This window comes from Camelus ferus, chromosome 23 (assembly GCF_009834535.1).
Source record: "Camelus ferus isolate YT-003-E chromosome 23, BCGSAC_Cfer_1.0, whole genome shotgun sequence".
NCBI classification, from domain to species: Eukaryota; Metazoa; Chordata; class Mammalia; order Artiodactyla; family Camelidae; genus Camelus; species Camelus ferus.
Genome location: NC_045718.1, coordinates 7,634,295 through 7,649,872, shown reverse-complemented (window position 1 = coordinate 7,649,872; position 15,578 = coordinate 7,634,295). Strand labels below are relative to the sequence as shown.

The 15,578-nt window shown below is 40.8% G+C and overlaps 1 long non-coding RNA gene across 4 annotated transcripts in view; it reads right to left on the bottom strand.

The window, feature by feature from the left end:
* LOC116659338 overlaps positions 1–15,578 on the bottom strand; it is a 329,390-nt gene that overhangs the window by 296,383 nt on the left and 17,429 nt on the right. Inside the window, exon 1 of one of the 4 annotated variants that reach the window (XR_004314688.1) lies at positions 5,103–5,221. The exons of the other annotated variants lie outside the window; for them this stretch is intronic. This is a non-coding gene — a long non-coding RNA (uncharacterized LOC116659338). Of the gene's footprint in view, positions 1–5,102; positions 5,222–15,578 lie in introns of those variants that run through there. 4 annotated transcript variants of the gene reach the window in all.

Genomic DNA, 15,578 nt, shown 5'->3' with positions numbered 1-15,578 from the left:
CCCCAGACCAGTGAAACCTTCAGATGACTGCAACCTCGCTAGAGATCCCAAGCTAAGAATCACCCAGCTAAGCCCCTCTCAAAATCCTGACCCATAGAAACCAAGAGGTAACTGCCTGTTTTAAATCACTTGGCTTGGGGATAATTTGTTATGCAGCATAGAAAACTAACAGTTACCAACAGAAAGGTTACTGACGACGGTAGAACCATAATCTTTGGCCAATGAGTAAACACTCCAGTGAGAAAAGTATTGATGGCAGAGATCCCTGTGCCTTCTCTTTTTGGATTACAAGTAGCATCTTTTTTTTTTTTAGCACGCTAACAAAGTCCCTGAGTTTCTTTCTGCCCTAAACCTATAAGGATGAGTAGCAAATTGAGTTGTGATGACAAAGTTAAAGTGTGGCAAGTGTTTAAAAAAAAAAAAAAAGACAGATACAAGATCAAGCTTGAATTGTTCTCAGTTCAACTGGTGTGAAAACCTTCCAAAACATAATGTATTTGCAAAGAACATGAATCAAAAATGAATATTCTATTTGCACTTCAAAAAGACATTTGATCCTTTATCTTAATTTCGCCAGGTGAAGCCAACGCTGGACTCTGCTTTCATCTTATTCCATACAGCCTGATGAGTAGGAAGCAATTAAAGTTCCATGGACAAGAATTCTTTACACTAACAGGATTGTATTTGTTAATTTTCTTTACTGAAGGTGTAATTGGAAATTTTTAGGTTTCAGAAAATTTTAAAGAATAGTCTCTCCATAAATCCCAAGGCCTGACGTTCAACTGAGTGGTCCTCGGTCTTCTCCTAATTTGTTATTTCTACCCCCAAACCTCATCACTGTTTGTGGCCCCATCTTCCAGGTGCCAGGCCTTTCCTTCCCCAGAATCTACACCAGGAAGAAGGTGGCAGAATGAAGGGGCAGGTGGAGTTTCAGGGCCTGGCACACCCCATGAGGTTTCCCTTGTGTTGGCATTCCCTGGGTTTTTCTGTTCTGATCTTTTGATTATCTTTTTTCCAAACCTTCTTGTCAGAATCTCAGGTTCATCCTGGTCTCTCTGCACACTCTGTCCTTGTGGTTCTTCCACTTTTCAGGGTAAAAGGCCCCTTTGTGAATTTCACAAAACCTCAGAATCCCTGTCCCCAGAAAAATTCACATAAAAGTTAAATCTTTCACACAAACTGTGAAGATTCAGGACCCTCTGTAGCCCATGTGTGTGCCCTCCAGCTAAAAAGCTTCAGCAATATCTATTTTTCCTAGATGAGCGTAATAGTGTCATGACTTAAGTCACCACCCAGTCTCTATTCTCAGCCCAGGCATCTCTCCTAAGTCCAACAACTTTATCTCCAACAACCCAGTAGACATCAGAGCTGAGAGACACCATTCCCAAGTCAAACTGCAAAATCTCCCCATGTTCTCCATTCAATGAACAGGGTCAGCACCCATTCAGCCACCTGCACGAGGTAACTGGTACTCGTCCTTGGCTTTTCTCTTCCCTTTATTCCCCACATACAACCCACTACTAGCTGAGTCAGTCTCCCCAGACCCCACCCCTTCATTCAGACTCAATTTTCCTGCTTTATAGCAACAGCCTCTGACTGCTCTTCTTGCCTCCAGGCTTATCACCTGCAAATCAGTCTGAATTCGAAACGACCATTTTAAAACCAAATGTAATCATGTTTCCCCACACTCCTAGAATAACCTATAACCTATTCCTACTTGTTTTATAATAAAGTTAAAAGTGCCAGAGTGAGATTCCCTCACCCAGGCTCTCACAGCAACACTAAATGTTGCCTTAACATGTTACATGCTAACTGTTTCTCTTCCCTTCAATGTAAACTGCTCCTTAAAATAATATTTTTATATCAAATTACAAAAAAATCAACATGCTTATTGTAATGTGCAATAAGATGCAAACAAGAATAAAAAGAATCATTTCCTGCTCTCTTTCCACGCCACTCCCACGTACAGGAGCGTGCATCGCGAATGCACGGACACTGTACTTTCCCACATACATGTCTTCTGTACTGGGCACGGTGTCTATATACTGTCGATACGCAGTAATTATTTTCTAACAAGTTGGTTGAACTGTATGGCATTCTGGGATCAAGGCAGGTTCTGAATCAGAAGGATGCTCTGCATTCACTCTGAGCTTCTGCGATTCTAAGTGTGGTCTGTCTGTGCACCTGCAGCCCCCGTGCCACCTGGGCGCGTCTACGTTGAGAATCACAGTGTCAGCCCCAGCTCAGACCTAGAGCCTCACAAGACGGGGGGCCGGAAGCACGTTCAAGCTTGAGGAGCACTGCACTAATGCACACTTCAGAGCTGCTGTCCTGACCCACCCACGCACGGTCGCCCTACCTAGGAGATGCTGATAGGAGCCGTCTCTTAATGGCAGAAGGCAGGTATCAAAAACAGTGCTGATCAGGTGAGTTTATCCCAGTGAGCACTAACTCTGATGCTTTTGGTCTGTGTGCTGAGTCAAAACACTGCTTTCTCTGGTAACTGTATTTCCATTCGGGTATTTTTGGTGAAGGAAGCTCTTAAATGTCAGTAGCCTGTGAAGCTCTATCAGGGAACAGAGCCACTAAAATCAGAGACAGTCAACTCTTGCTCTTATCAAGGAAATGGGTTTCTCTCCAGTAAAACAACTGAAATTTAATTATTAAATCATCAACACTTTTTAAGTAGGACACACTTCGGAGCAACTATTAATATAAGCATTTTCTAATACACAGGCAGCAAGGAAAACGGAAAATATGGCAGTCAAGAGTTTGTTTTTTGGTTGAGTCATTGCACTAACCTAGATAAACCTTCAAACCCTCACCTGCCTAATGGGGATAGGAATCTCTGCATCGTCAGCTTACTGTGAGGATTAACGCTGGGCTGCTTTTTTTTTTTAACATGTTTTTCTCCTCTCTCTAAAGTGAAGCCCCATTTCTAACACAACTCCTGACACACACTGAGCAGTCAATGAGTGATTGAAAATATGTTACTGCATCGATATCAAACCCTCCAGAAACTTCCTCTAGTCCTGATCCACGACCCGCCAGGGGTCTGTCTTTGGTAGAATATCACTAGCAAATTCTGTTTTTCTCCTGGGACAACTGCTTTGTAAAGTCTCTGCTTTCTTCATCTACATCCATACCCCACCCCCTTTCCTCACGGGCACCCCACTCCCCACACAGACCTCACTCTTTAATCCTCTCCTGTTCTTTCCTTCCTGCAGAGTCTAAATTCTTCCACTGCAAGGGGGGAAGGGAGGCTGTCCTTGCTCAGGTGTGTGTATTATTCAGCGTACTCAAGTCAGAAATAAAGGAAACAGGAATCTCTCTGCATAAGGCTCTTTTTACCTGGTTTGCCCATCACTTAGTCTTTTATTAAATAAAGTTCAGATGTGGGAGATTTTTGTCTCTGTTCCCTTTCCTTCTGTCTCCCCAGCCCGCACCACCCCCCCATTCACTTCTTCAACTGATCCTGAAATGAGTCTAATTACTTCTTCAATAGCCTGCATGATATTTGTGCTTAAAAACTCACAAGGGAGTAAAAAAGAAGGTGATTAGAAACGTTAAGAACACAACATTTAAGCAGAGGAAACCAGAGTTTTGCCCCTTGGGTGGTATTAGTTGCTCCTGAGGCGTGTGAAGGAAAAATGGGCTGGTAGAGACTCCCCGCTCATCACGAGAAACACCTGCAGGCCTTGGGGGGAACACCGTCCTTTAATGTGCTTTATCGAAAGCTGTTTTCAGTCTAATTTCTTTAATTCCTGTGTTTCAATTTACCTATTTTCAAGCTGAATCTAATAAATTGCCGGTAGGAGAAATAAGAAGCAGTCCCCAATTTGATCAACAGTAATTCACCAGAGATCTAAAAACATTGTCAGGGTCAGATGGAATTTAGTTCTCAGTTTTTACAGTCACAAGAAACAAGAGAGCCCCTTCTAAGATAGTTTTGGATCAGACTTAAAATGTGCAAAAAATCTTTTAAATTCCCAAGCATTTTGTTTAGTTATTTTTCTGGGCAAAATGTCAGGATTTTGTAGCATAGTTAAAACTCCCATGACACTAATTTCATTTTTAGTTACTCAATTGACTTTTTTTTTTTTTTAAATTGATGCCAGTTCTTACTTGGCAGAATCTATCATTCTCAACCAATTCTTCATTTTCGAATATTATTGGAATTCGGGTAAGATGGCCAGATTTAGCAAAGGAAAATGCAGGCTGCCCAGTTAAATCAGAATGCCGGATACACAATAAACAATTTCCTTGGTATAAGTATGTTTCATGTAAAATTCGGAACATACTTCTACTAAACTATTATTGGGGTGACTTGAAACAACAGAAACGTATTTTCTCACAGTCCTTGAGGACAGTCTGAATCCAGGTGAGAGCAGAGCCACTCTCTTCAACGGCTTGAGGGGAGGCCCCCTCCGTGCCTCTTACAGCTTCTGGTGGCTCAAGCCTTTCTTGGCTTGTGTCTGCGTCACTCATTTCTGTCCCTGTCTTCACATAAAGCTCTCCCGTTTCTCAGATCTCCCGCTGCCTCAATGAGGATGTCCATCATTGGATTTAGCACCCACCTACTTTTGGTTAATTTAAGATAATCTCATCTCAAGGTCCTTAAACTTCGTTTTATCTGCAAAGTCCCTTTTTCTAATAAGGTGCCATTTACGGGGTCCAGGTATTTGGACAGGAACGTAACTTTGGGGGATGAGGGGGGAGCGGGTCACCGTTCAACCACCCACAAAGGAGACCAGTAAAACTTTAAACACCAGTGGAGGCTGACGAGTTCCTGGCTCAGGTGTGACAAGCAGTTCACGGTCAGAAATGAAGCCACAGGAGGCAAATCTTCACAAGGTTCTCTTCACTTGGTTTTCCTATCACGGCCACCCGATTCGTATTTGGAAGAAGCATGTGAAGTCCACCCACTTCACTCCGCCGACCACTCACCAGACATTTCCTGAGCTCTTTTATGTGCCAGAGTCTGAGAACCAGGGGTGAACCAAACACATTTCCCTCCGCAGGATTGCTTTTGTCAACAGCAAAGCCCATGAATGATTCCCAGGAAGTGAAAATAGAATCTGGATAATAAAATAAAGTCTAACCTTTTTGTTTGTTTGTTTTTCCTTTTCCTTTGTGCTCAGTCTGGTTTCATTCACACCGGGTCCTTCAGACCGAGTCCCTGGCGCGAAATGGCCGCGCGGCCCCATGTGCACAGGCGCCGGGTACGCGATTCACGCCTGCGTGGCGTGGCGGCCCGTGTGCAGAGACGCTGCGGGCCGCACTGCCACCTGGGGCCGAGAGCAGTGCGGCTGCGCCGGCCGGGGAGAACCCCGCCCCGCAGGAACCCCGCCCCCTCCCCGCTGCCGAGACCCCATAAAGCAGCCGTGTGTGTCCCCCCTACCCCCGGCTGGCGGGAGAGCCCATGCTCTAGAGCGAGCTGGCACCTCTCCATCCTCTGCTCAAAGAATAAAGTTTGCCTTTGTTTCTGAACCCAGTTCAGTCTCTTTTGTCTCCAGCAGGACCCTTGTTGGGAACCAACGGGTAACACTCTCTAATGAGAGGAGACAACCAATCAATCAATAAGGGAACAATAGGATCATTACATAATTTAAAAAGCGCTGTGAAGGAAATAAACAAGGCCAGGTGACGAGGAGTAACTGGGCACAAGACATGGTGCTTTAGAAAAGGCAGTCGGGGTGGGGGTGGGTATAGCTCAGCAGTAGAGTGTGTGCTTAGCACGCACGGGGTCCTGGGTTCAATCCCCAGTACCTTCATTAAACATGGTAATAATTAAAATGTTAAAAAAAAAAAAAAAAAAGGCAATCAGGAAAGGTTCTCAGAAGAGATGACACTGGGTAAGTGCCAAGAGGTGGGGGTGAGGCAGGTGTGCAGAGAACCCAGTGAAAAACATTCACAGAACGAGGAATAACGGGTTTAAAGGCCTGAGGTTTGGAAATCACTGTGCTCTAGAAAAGATGGAAACACAGTGGCCAGAACATAGCGAAAGCATGGTGCAAGAACAGGGCTGGGTAGGCTGGAGTCTGGAGATTGCCAGGTCTTGTGGCTCATGGTGGGCTGTGTGGACTTTATTATGTGGAAGAGAAAAGACGCCAAAGGGCTTAAAAAGAAGACTGATGAGCTTTGTTCTACATATTTGAAATTCAGTTGCTACTCTGTGAGGAATGACTTAGCTGGGTGAGAATGGAAGCAGACAGACCCACTGGAAGGTCACTGGAGTAGCCCAGGCACGGGATGTGGAGGGCTGTGGGAATGTGGAGAATAACAGAGATCATTCTGAAGTCAAATTGTCAGAACTCACTTACAAACTACAGCCTGATGTTGGGAGAGAGAAGAGTAAAGGGCGACACCACTAATTTTAGGGCATTAACCTTCCCGGATAGAAACCCAAACTTTTCTTGCAGTTAAGTGTGACCATGAAAGTTCTGGACAAGGGGAAGTGAAGAAAGTGGTAAAAGCAACCTCTGGGTCAGGGCCACAACAAGAAAGAGGCTGGCCTTTCATTTCCTCTTTCGCTCCTCTGATGGCTGGGAAAGGGGACACTTAAAGGAGCTGCCTTAGACCTTAGAGAAAGAAGTCACGTGTTGATGATGGCAAAGCTGTCTCACCAATCAGGGCACGCAACCTCCCCTGGACTCTTGTTACGTGAGAGAGAAATAAGATCTGACCCCATTGAAACTCCCACACTTTGGGTGTTTTTCTGTTGCAGCAGCTTAGCTTATAAACTAACACTCTTGGGAATGGCTGCAAGAGACCCAAACTCTCCTTTTCTCTAACCTGAATGCTCTGTGCATCTGTTCTCTTCCTCGCCTCCTGCCAAGACATGGGTTCTGCTGCTCCCTGGGACCATGAGGGCAAGAGCTCAGGGGATCAGTTAAAGTCACGTTGATGGGAAGAGGTCCTTCCTCCACAGAGTCCAAAGCAAAAGGACTCCCTTTCACAGTGACATGTCTTGTATGATTACATGATTAAATATCGCCTCAGGTGCAGAAAAGTGTGAGTGTTAATGGTTCAAACATTTTATACTAAATATTGTGTTGATTACACAGGGTCTTAATGCTCAAGATAAGATTTGTAAATTAAGGATAGATAGCCTAGGAATTCTATTAAGAGCCTGAATCTCAGAATTTAAAATATTCACTGTAAAAAATAAATATTTAGTGACAAAAAGGATATGAATTATACAACTGAATACTTATTTTTTCTTTATTCTTGGCTTAAACTCTAACATGAAGTGAATCCTTTTGGTTAACATTAGCCATATTCAGAGTATATACAAGTTATAGTTACTCTTCTATGTCTAGGATTTTTATTGTATTGAAAGTAAATTAAACCCACACACAAATCTACTCCATCTATGTTCCTAGGGGTGGAAACAATAAGAATGATAAGAATTATCTTTTTGAAAAGGAAAACCACAACATTTGAGATACATGAAGATGCATTTTAAATCTGTATTTTGGTTTACAATGGATTAAATAATAATGTTCTGTCAAATATTTATAATTATTAAATGTAATAAAATTAATAAACATAATTCAGATGTTTTCATGTAATTATGCCAGTGTCTAACTAAAAATTAACCCTTAAATATCTTTTTCAAGTAGAATGTCCCTCAAAGGATAGCACCACATCTAATTAATATTTGTAAGATGTTACCTAATGTTTAAATTTATAGCTGAAAAGAGCCCTTGTACATTTCATCTTATCATAAAGTATTATTATCATTCACTTTTTATAATATAAAAGCTTAATGAGGCTATAGGAATTGCCCAAGTTTGTCTGGCTAGCAAACGCAAAAGCCTGGGCTCATACCAAGATCTTCTAATTCCAAGTTGAGTGCTCTTAGTACTCAGCACCCTGCTTGGCATCTAGAAAGACCCAGCACCTACAGAAGTCTCCTGCCCCTCGATCATTTTTTGTAATTAAAGTAGGAAATGCTATGCCGTTATTGACTATATTTTCCATTTGTTAAAAGTGTTCTTAGATTATTTAATACAGAATTTAAAATATATATATATATAGCAAAAGAATGTATATTCTTTAATCCCAATCTGTATCTCCCCCCTACTTGGGCCACCCAAAACTAGTCTGAGAATTACAGAACATAGACAAACCCCTCCCTTTTCCCATCTCTCCACTTTGCTTCTCCCACTAAACATGCGCCCTGTCTTCATTCAGTCATTTAATCCCTTGGCTGGTCCAGTCCTCCAAGACCAACAATCCCAGTCTGACTCCTTGTACTTTTCTATGCAGCCTGGGCCTCACCATCAGTGGTTTTCACAGCACGCGCTTCATTCACTGCCGTACTAGCTGATCTCAGTCTCCTGACCCTGAGCAGTTCTCCTTGTGCGGATTCCCACAGCTCACTTTTCCTGATCCAACTTCCAGAGAACCAGCATCATTGCAAAAAGTTACAGAGCAGTAACAATTTATTCGCCTTGAGTTCACAGTATCTAATCTTAGCTGAATCCTTCAGAGTCCTTTTGTTTGGCGTATGTGACAAACAGCAAACATTTGTTGAGCCCTTTCTTAATGTCAACTATTGTGCTGTGATTTGGGGATACAAAATGAGTCAGACAGGCTCCCCGTTCTGGAAGAATTCATAGTTCCATGTACCTCCCTAAAAATGCTTTGGAAACGTTTCCACTTTCAAGCCGACTCCTTACTTCCATTACATACCATAGTCTACCATTTACCAAAAGCAAACAGATTGACATCACTAACTTGAGCATCTTCAAAACTTTCCACTCCATCATGAATGTCTGTGCTAGTCAGAGTTCTCCAGAGAAACAGAGCCAACAGGATATGTACAGAGAGAGAGAAAGAGATTTATTTTAAAGAATTGGTTCACACAGTTGTGGGGTTGGTAAGTCCAGATTCTGCCAGGCAAGTTGACAGGCTGGAGAGCCAGGGAGTCCAAAAGCAGAGCAACCTGGAGGCAGAATCCCTTCTTTCTCAGGGAAACTGTCTTTGCTCTTAAGGCCTGAAGCTGACTAGAGGAAGCCCACCCACTTTATGGAGAGTAATCTGACTCCGAGTCTGCTGATTTAAATGTAATCACATTCATAGCGAAATCTATGCTGGTGTTTGACCAAGCAATGGAGCATCACAGCCCAGCCAAACTGACACCTACACTTAACCGTCACAGTCCCTAGGTCATAATTCTGTCTTACCTCGTTTTAGGCTCTCAGGTGGTTTTCTGCTTCTTTGCTCTTGCTAATCCCTCCACAAGAGCTCTCCATTTCCCTGCTTCTATCTCCTTTAAGAATTTTTAATAACTATCCCCTCTCCTTTTGCCATCCACCTCTCCAGTCTCACTGGCTTCTTCCTCTAGGTGAACATACTCAAGTCTGCTCAAGCTTTAAGTAAATTTTCCTCATTCTAATCCACTCCCTCACTGCTCTCCTTTGGTCACCTTAACTTCGTTATGAAATTTCTTGCAAAATTAATCAACCTGGCCTTGTTGCTTTTACTTAAAACCCATTCACTCCTCCTTATTTTGCTCTCTGGCTTCAGTTGCCTTGACTTTTGAACCTGCCACCTCTTCCTATTGAGCTGCCGTCAAGTCTTTCTTAAGGAAATGCTGTTCCTAGTATGATCTTCCACCCCAACCCCAACCTCACTCACCACAAAGGTAGTCAATGGCAGAACCTACCGTCAAGGGATTTTGCATGGAAGGGGAAGGAGAAGAAAAGGATAAATGAGCCAGAACATGAAACCAAACAAAGCTTAATAATATTGTACTAAATAACACCATTTGCACTAAATGATACTTGCTTTCAGGAAGAGAAGCAATCTCCCAGCTACTGAGTTAATCTTTCTAGAAAACATACGTTTTCTAGAATTATTTCTAAATTGTGGCTCTGATCACAAATTAAGCATCTTTGCATATGAGGTTTTTCCAAAGCATAATTATAGATGATTAATTACCAGCTGAGCATCTGTGCCAAACAATGGAGCCACTTGGTCCAGACTAAGGGAAACCTACCCAGAAAACATCATGCTCATAAATGGTCCTAATTAACGTGTAGTCAAACTACCTGTAGCAAAAATGCATGAACAACAGTATCTCAGACAATAAGTGTGTTACTATAGAAATCTATGTAAGCAGAAAGACACAGAAAAAGGAAAGAGGTATTGCCTCTCTTGAAAGACATGAGGTCCCAGATGTTAAGGAAAAGGCTGGCTTGCACAGGAAGACTCAAGAGTTGCTGAAATCCCTGGGGAAGCAGTTAATTTTTCTCTCAGTTTCGAAGTTACTGTGATAATCGGAATGAGAAAACACTCACGCCCAAATTGTTCTAGAAAGGGGAACTATTAGATGAGATAACCTGATAGCAGGAAATGTGTCCGTAAGCTAACAGACATCCAAATTAGTTGCGGAAGTAAGGCAAAGGGATATTTATGAATGCTTCGGCAAAATGAAACCATTTTACTCAACTCATTCTGTTTCAGGGGATGTGGCTTGAAATAGCTAGATCTTTGCAAATGAATAATTTATGAAAGCTCCAGTATCCTTTGAATAACATAATTTAAACTTAAGTCATTCCTGAATAAAAGGAAAAAGAATTCACTTCAAATTCTTCTAATTTCAGCATAAACTATCACATAGTTTTGATTTAAGGTAATCTAATAACCATGTTAGTTCACTGCACCAGCTTCAGAAAAATTCCTGCTTATGAGACAAACTACTGCAGGGAAGTTAGAGTTCAAAGGAGCTTAGCTTGAACAAGCTAATCTAAGCCAAGTCCAGTTTTAAGTTCATTTATAAAATGAGTTTTATCATGCATTGGTGCATTGCTTTTCTAAAACACATTATTATTCTAGATCAAAAGAGAAGACTTAAGTACAAACAAGAATTGAAGCTGACAAACCATGAAAAAAAAAACCCAACAGACTATCATGTTTATTTATTGTGCCAAAAAGAACCTCTTTTATGTCACTGACATTCTCATTTAAAAGCTTGTGTTCTAATTAATATATTGGAGTTACATAATTGCAACATTATCACTGATTTCAAACTTTGTCTAACAGGCCTATGTCTAAGAAATGAATAGAACAGGACAAGACTAAAATAGACTTTCTACCATCTGATAGAGAAAATCATGCCAACAATAATACAGCGATCAATCCACTCACATTCTTCATTCTAAATGCAATTAAACATCTCATCTTTAACACTTTATATACCTCACATGGGTTTAAGAATTATTTCATCAGTTCTAGCTCTATCCCTTGAACATCTGAATTATTATACTTAAAATACTGCATAAAGTTGAATTTGTTTACATGTATATTTACCTACTGAGATTAGGTAAATTCCTTGCATCATACACTATTTTATTCATCTCTATGCCCAGTACGTAGCAAACTGTATGCTGAAAATTATTTGTGAATTGAAGAGCAATTATTATATTTGTAGAAAGGGATGGAGAAGGCAATGAGCACTGGAATAGAGTTCCTGAAAAAGACAGAGGTAGCCAATGTGTATGTGAATAACAAAAATCATTTCTAGACCATCTACTAGTTGCTTATTAGAGGACAATTGTTTTAATTTGTAGTGTTTCTATTTTTTTATTATGTGTTCCTTACACATTAATGTTGTTACTGCTGGGTTTTCTTTTGTTTTTCTTTTTTTTTCAGCTTTATTGAGGTATAACTGTCAAATAAAAATTGTACATACTTAAAGTGTGCAACTTGATGTTTTGATATATGTGTATATTGTGAAATGATCACCACTACAACCAAACTACTTAACACATCCATCAACTCATGTCATTACCAGTTTTTTTAGGGTTTTTTTTTGTGTGTGTGTGTGTGAGAATACTTAAGACCTACCCTCTTAGCAAGTTTTAAGTATATAATACAGTACTGTTAACTATAGTCACCATGCATCCATTAGATCTCCAGAATTTATTCATTCTTCATAACTAAAACTTTGTACCCTTTGATCAGCACTTCCTTATTTACCCCCAACCACCACCATCTGGCAATTACCATTCTACTCTGTGCTTTCATGAGTGAGGATATACTTCCATATATAAGAGAGATCATGCAATATTTCTCTTTCTGTGTCTGAGTCATTTCATTGAGCATAATGTCCTCCAGGTTCATACATGTTGTCACAAATGGCAGGATTTCCTTCTTTTTCAAGGCCGAATAATATTCCACTATATATTACACCTTGTTTATCCATCTATCTGTTGATAGACATTTAGGTTGTTTCCATAGGTTGGCTATTGTGAATACTGCTGCAATGAACATGAGTGTGCAGACATCTCTCTGAGCTACTGATTTAATTTCCTTTGAATGTATACTCAGAAGTGGGAACAAAATACTATGACACTGGCCTACACACAAGCCTACAGAACACTGGAACAGAATAGAAAGCCCAGAAACAAGTTCACCTATTTATGGTCAACTGATCTTTGATGAGGGTGTCAAGAACAGCAATGGGGAAAGGATAGTCTGTTCAATAAGTGGTGTTAGGAAAACTGGGTAGCCAAATGCAGAAGAATGAAATTAGACCCTTCTCTCACACCATAGACAAAAATCAACTCAAAATGGATCATAGACTTAAATGTAAGACCCAACACCATTAAACTCTAGAAGTAAATAGGGGAAAGCTTCTTGACTTTGGTCTTGGCAATAATTTTTTGGATGTGACACCAAAAGCATGGGTAACAAAAGCAAAAATAGACAAGGGGAATTGGATCAAAATAAAACTCTTCTGCTCATCAAAGGACACAATCAACAGAATGAAAAAGCAATCCATGAAACGAGAAACTATTTGTAAACCATGTATCTGATAAGGAGTTAATATCCAAAATACATAAGGAGCTCAAACAACTCAGCAGCAAAATCATCATCTTCATCATCAGATTTAACAATGGACAAAAGATCTGCATTGACATTTGTCATAAGAAGACATACAAATGACCAACAGGTACATGAGAAGGTGTTCAGCACCACCAGTTATCAGAAAAAATGCAAATCCAAACCACAACAAGATGTCATTGTTCAGGTAACTTTTATCAAAAACAGAAAAGATAACAAGTGTTGGCAAGAATGTGGAGAAGAGAGAATCCTTGTACACTGTTGGTGGCAACGTAAATTGGTACAGCTATTATGGAAAACAGTATGGAGGTTCCTCAAAAAATTAAAAATAAAACTACCATATGTTAGTGCCGGGTTTTTTAAGACTAGAGACCAATTTATCTCTCAGAACTTCTAAACTCAGTTTCAGTCTCTCCATCACTACTGGGAACGCAGCCAGGCTCTGCCCCAATCCCATTCCATCTGACTGGACCACTGCCCTGTCCATGGCAACGTGTCAATACTAATTGGCAATGAGCAATGTGTAACTTGTATCCAAGTTATTGTAGCAGATGTTACCCCCAAAGATTCCCCCCAAAATAACTGCAAGAGTGGCTCCTATGACCCTCCATGAGATTATCATCTCTTCATTATTCTGCTTTTTAAGTAACAAGCCAACTCAACAGAACAGAAAATAAATACCGGAAAAGAAGAAGAAGTAACCCTATTTCGAAGGGAGGCTTGTCCAGGCCTTTGCTACAAACCTCGGTGCAGACCCCTTGCAAACTTGGGACTTGCTCTTTTTTCAGCTGCAGGTAAGAACTACAAAGATGAAGCCCTTATAACAGAGGTGAGAAAAGCCTGAGACAGGCCTCTGTTCCTCTAGAATTCAGATATAGAAGCTCTTAAGTGAAAGGATCTGGAAATCAAAACCTTGGTCTATTATACACCCTAAGAATGTAATCTCACCAGCCCACACTGCCTCTCTGAGGGCTTGATTTAGTCGGCTTTTCACTTCCACACCTTCTAATTGTGGAGTTCCTTTTCATTTTAATTCTCCTCGGGGCCGAACTCTGATTAAACTAACACATATGGTTTCTAGGATTTTGAAACTGAGCTCTCTTGGCAAGAAGCTACTTCCAGAGCAAACCAGTCAGCCCTCTCCGGTTTTCCCTGCCTGAAGTAGACAGGGCTGTACCCGGGCAGGCAATTAATTGACCCAGACTCCCTTGCATTTTCTCTTCTGTGTGAAGACAAGACAAAAATCCTCCTGTAGCCACTGCAGGCTGGGTATCAATTTACCACAAGCTCAGCAAATTCCAAGTTAATGTACTCAGCTCCTTCGGAGACTCGAGCACAATGTTAACATATTACTTACGTCTCCGAGATAAACTTAACTTTCTAAAACCTAATGGAAACTTCCAGTTTTTTAAAGAAAAAGCGCTGATTGCTACTTAAGTAAGATTTAAGGAAAGATTTAAGTAAGAAAAGGAAAGTGGCCTTTTCAATTTGACACCCAAACGTCTCAGAGAGATGGCAGCTGGCAGGAAGGCACAGTAGTACGGAGACACACATGTTCATACTAATAACAAAAGCACTCACTTCTTTCCTAGTCACTTGAACACACAGGCTTTTCCTTACTTCTGTCTTTCTCCCAATAAGCTTCGAGCTCAAAAAACTATTTGTCTTTTGCTTCCTACGTTATCTGTGTCAAGTGGTAGTTTCACCAAGTCTAAAACGTTTCCATATCCAAGGAAAGAGAGGTAAGGAAACTTCAGCTATCTTTTTCTTTTCCAACTTAAAAAGAGAATTTTTTTCAGTTTTATTGACATGTAATTGACATATAAAATTGTATTAAAGTACACAACATAATAATTTGATATATGTTGTATATATTATAGAATTGCAAAATGATTACCGCAGTGTTTAGTTAATATCCATCACTTCCCATAGTTACAATTTTTCCCCTATGATGAGAACTTCTCAGATTTACTCTCTTAGCAACTTTCATGTACACAATACAGTATTGTTAACTACAGTCATTAGCTGTCTTTTCAACTTTTGTGAAACCGTGTCTCACATGTTCATCTGCATATCCATGCTTATTGTAATTTATCGAGCACCTGCTACCAGGCAGTGTTCTAGGGCCCTGGGAATATAGCAAGGAATAAGAAAGACAAAGTCCATATTCTCAGCTCTCACGGAGTGCTTGTTTCAAAAAAAAAGTTGATGTAAGCATTTTATATCATTTAGATTTTATAAGGAAAATAAATTAGGGAATGTGATGGAGCCTGACTGGAGGCCACTTTTGTAGATTGGAGCTGATGTCTGAATGACAGGATGAACTAGCAGTGACAAGGTTGGGAGGAGAATATTCTAGACAGAAGGTCTGGCGAGTTCAACAGGTCTGGGTTCAGGAGCATCTGTGGCCTGGGTGATAAACAGGAAGAAGGTCATTGTGGCTGGAGGTTAGTGAGAAAAGTAGAACAAGACTAGATAGGAGAGGAGGCAGAAATCAAAGTACTGAAGTCTTTCAAGCTGTGGAGAAGAGTTTGGGTTTTCTTGTAATGGTAGAGGGAAGGCATTCTAAAATGGTTTATGGTTTTTCAATAACATCGCTGCTGCTGTGTGGAGGATGGATGATGGTGGGCAAGAATGGAAACCGAGAAACCACTTAGAGATCATTGCAGAGTCCTCAGGAGAGACAGCAGTGGCTTGTCCAAGTGGAAAATGGAAAGAGG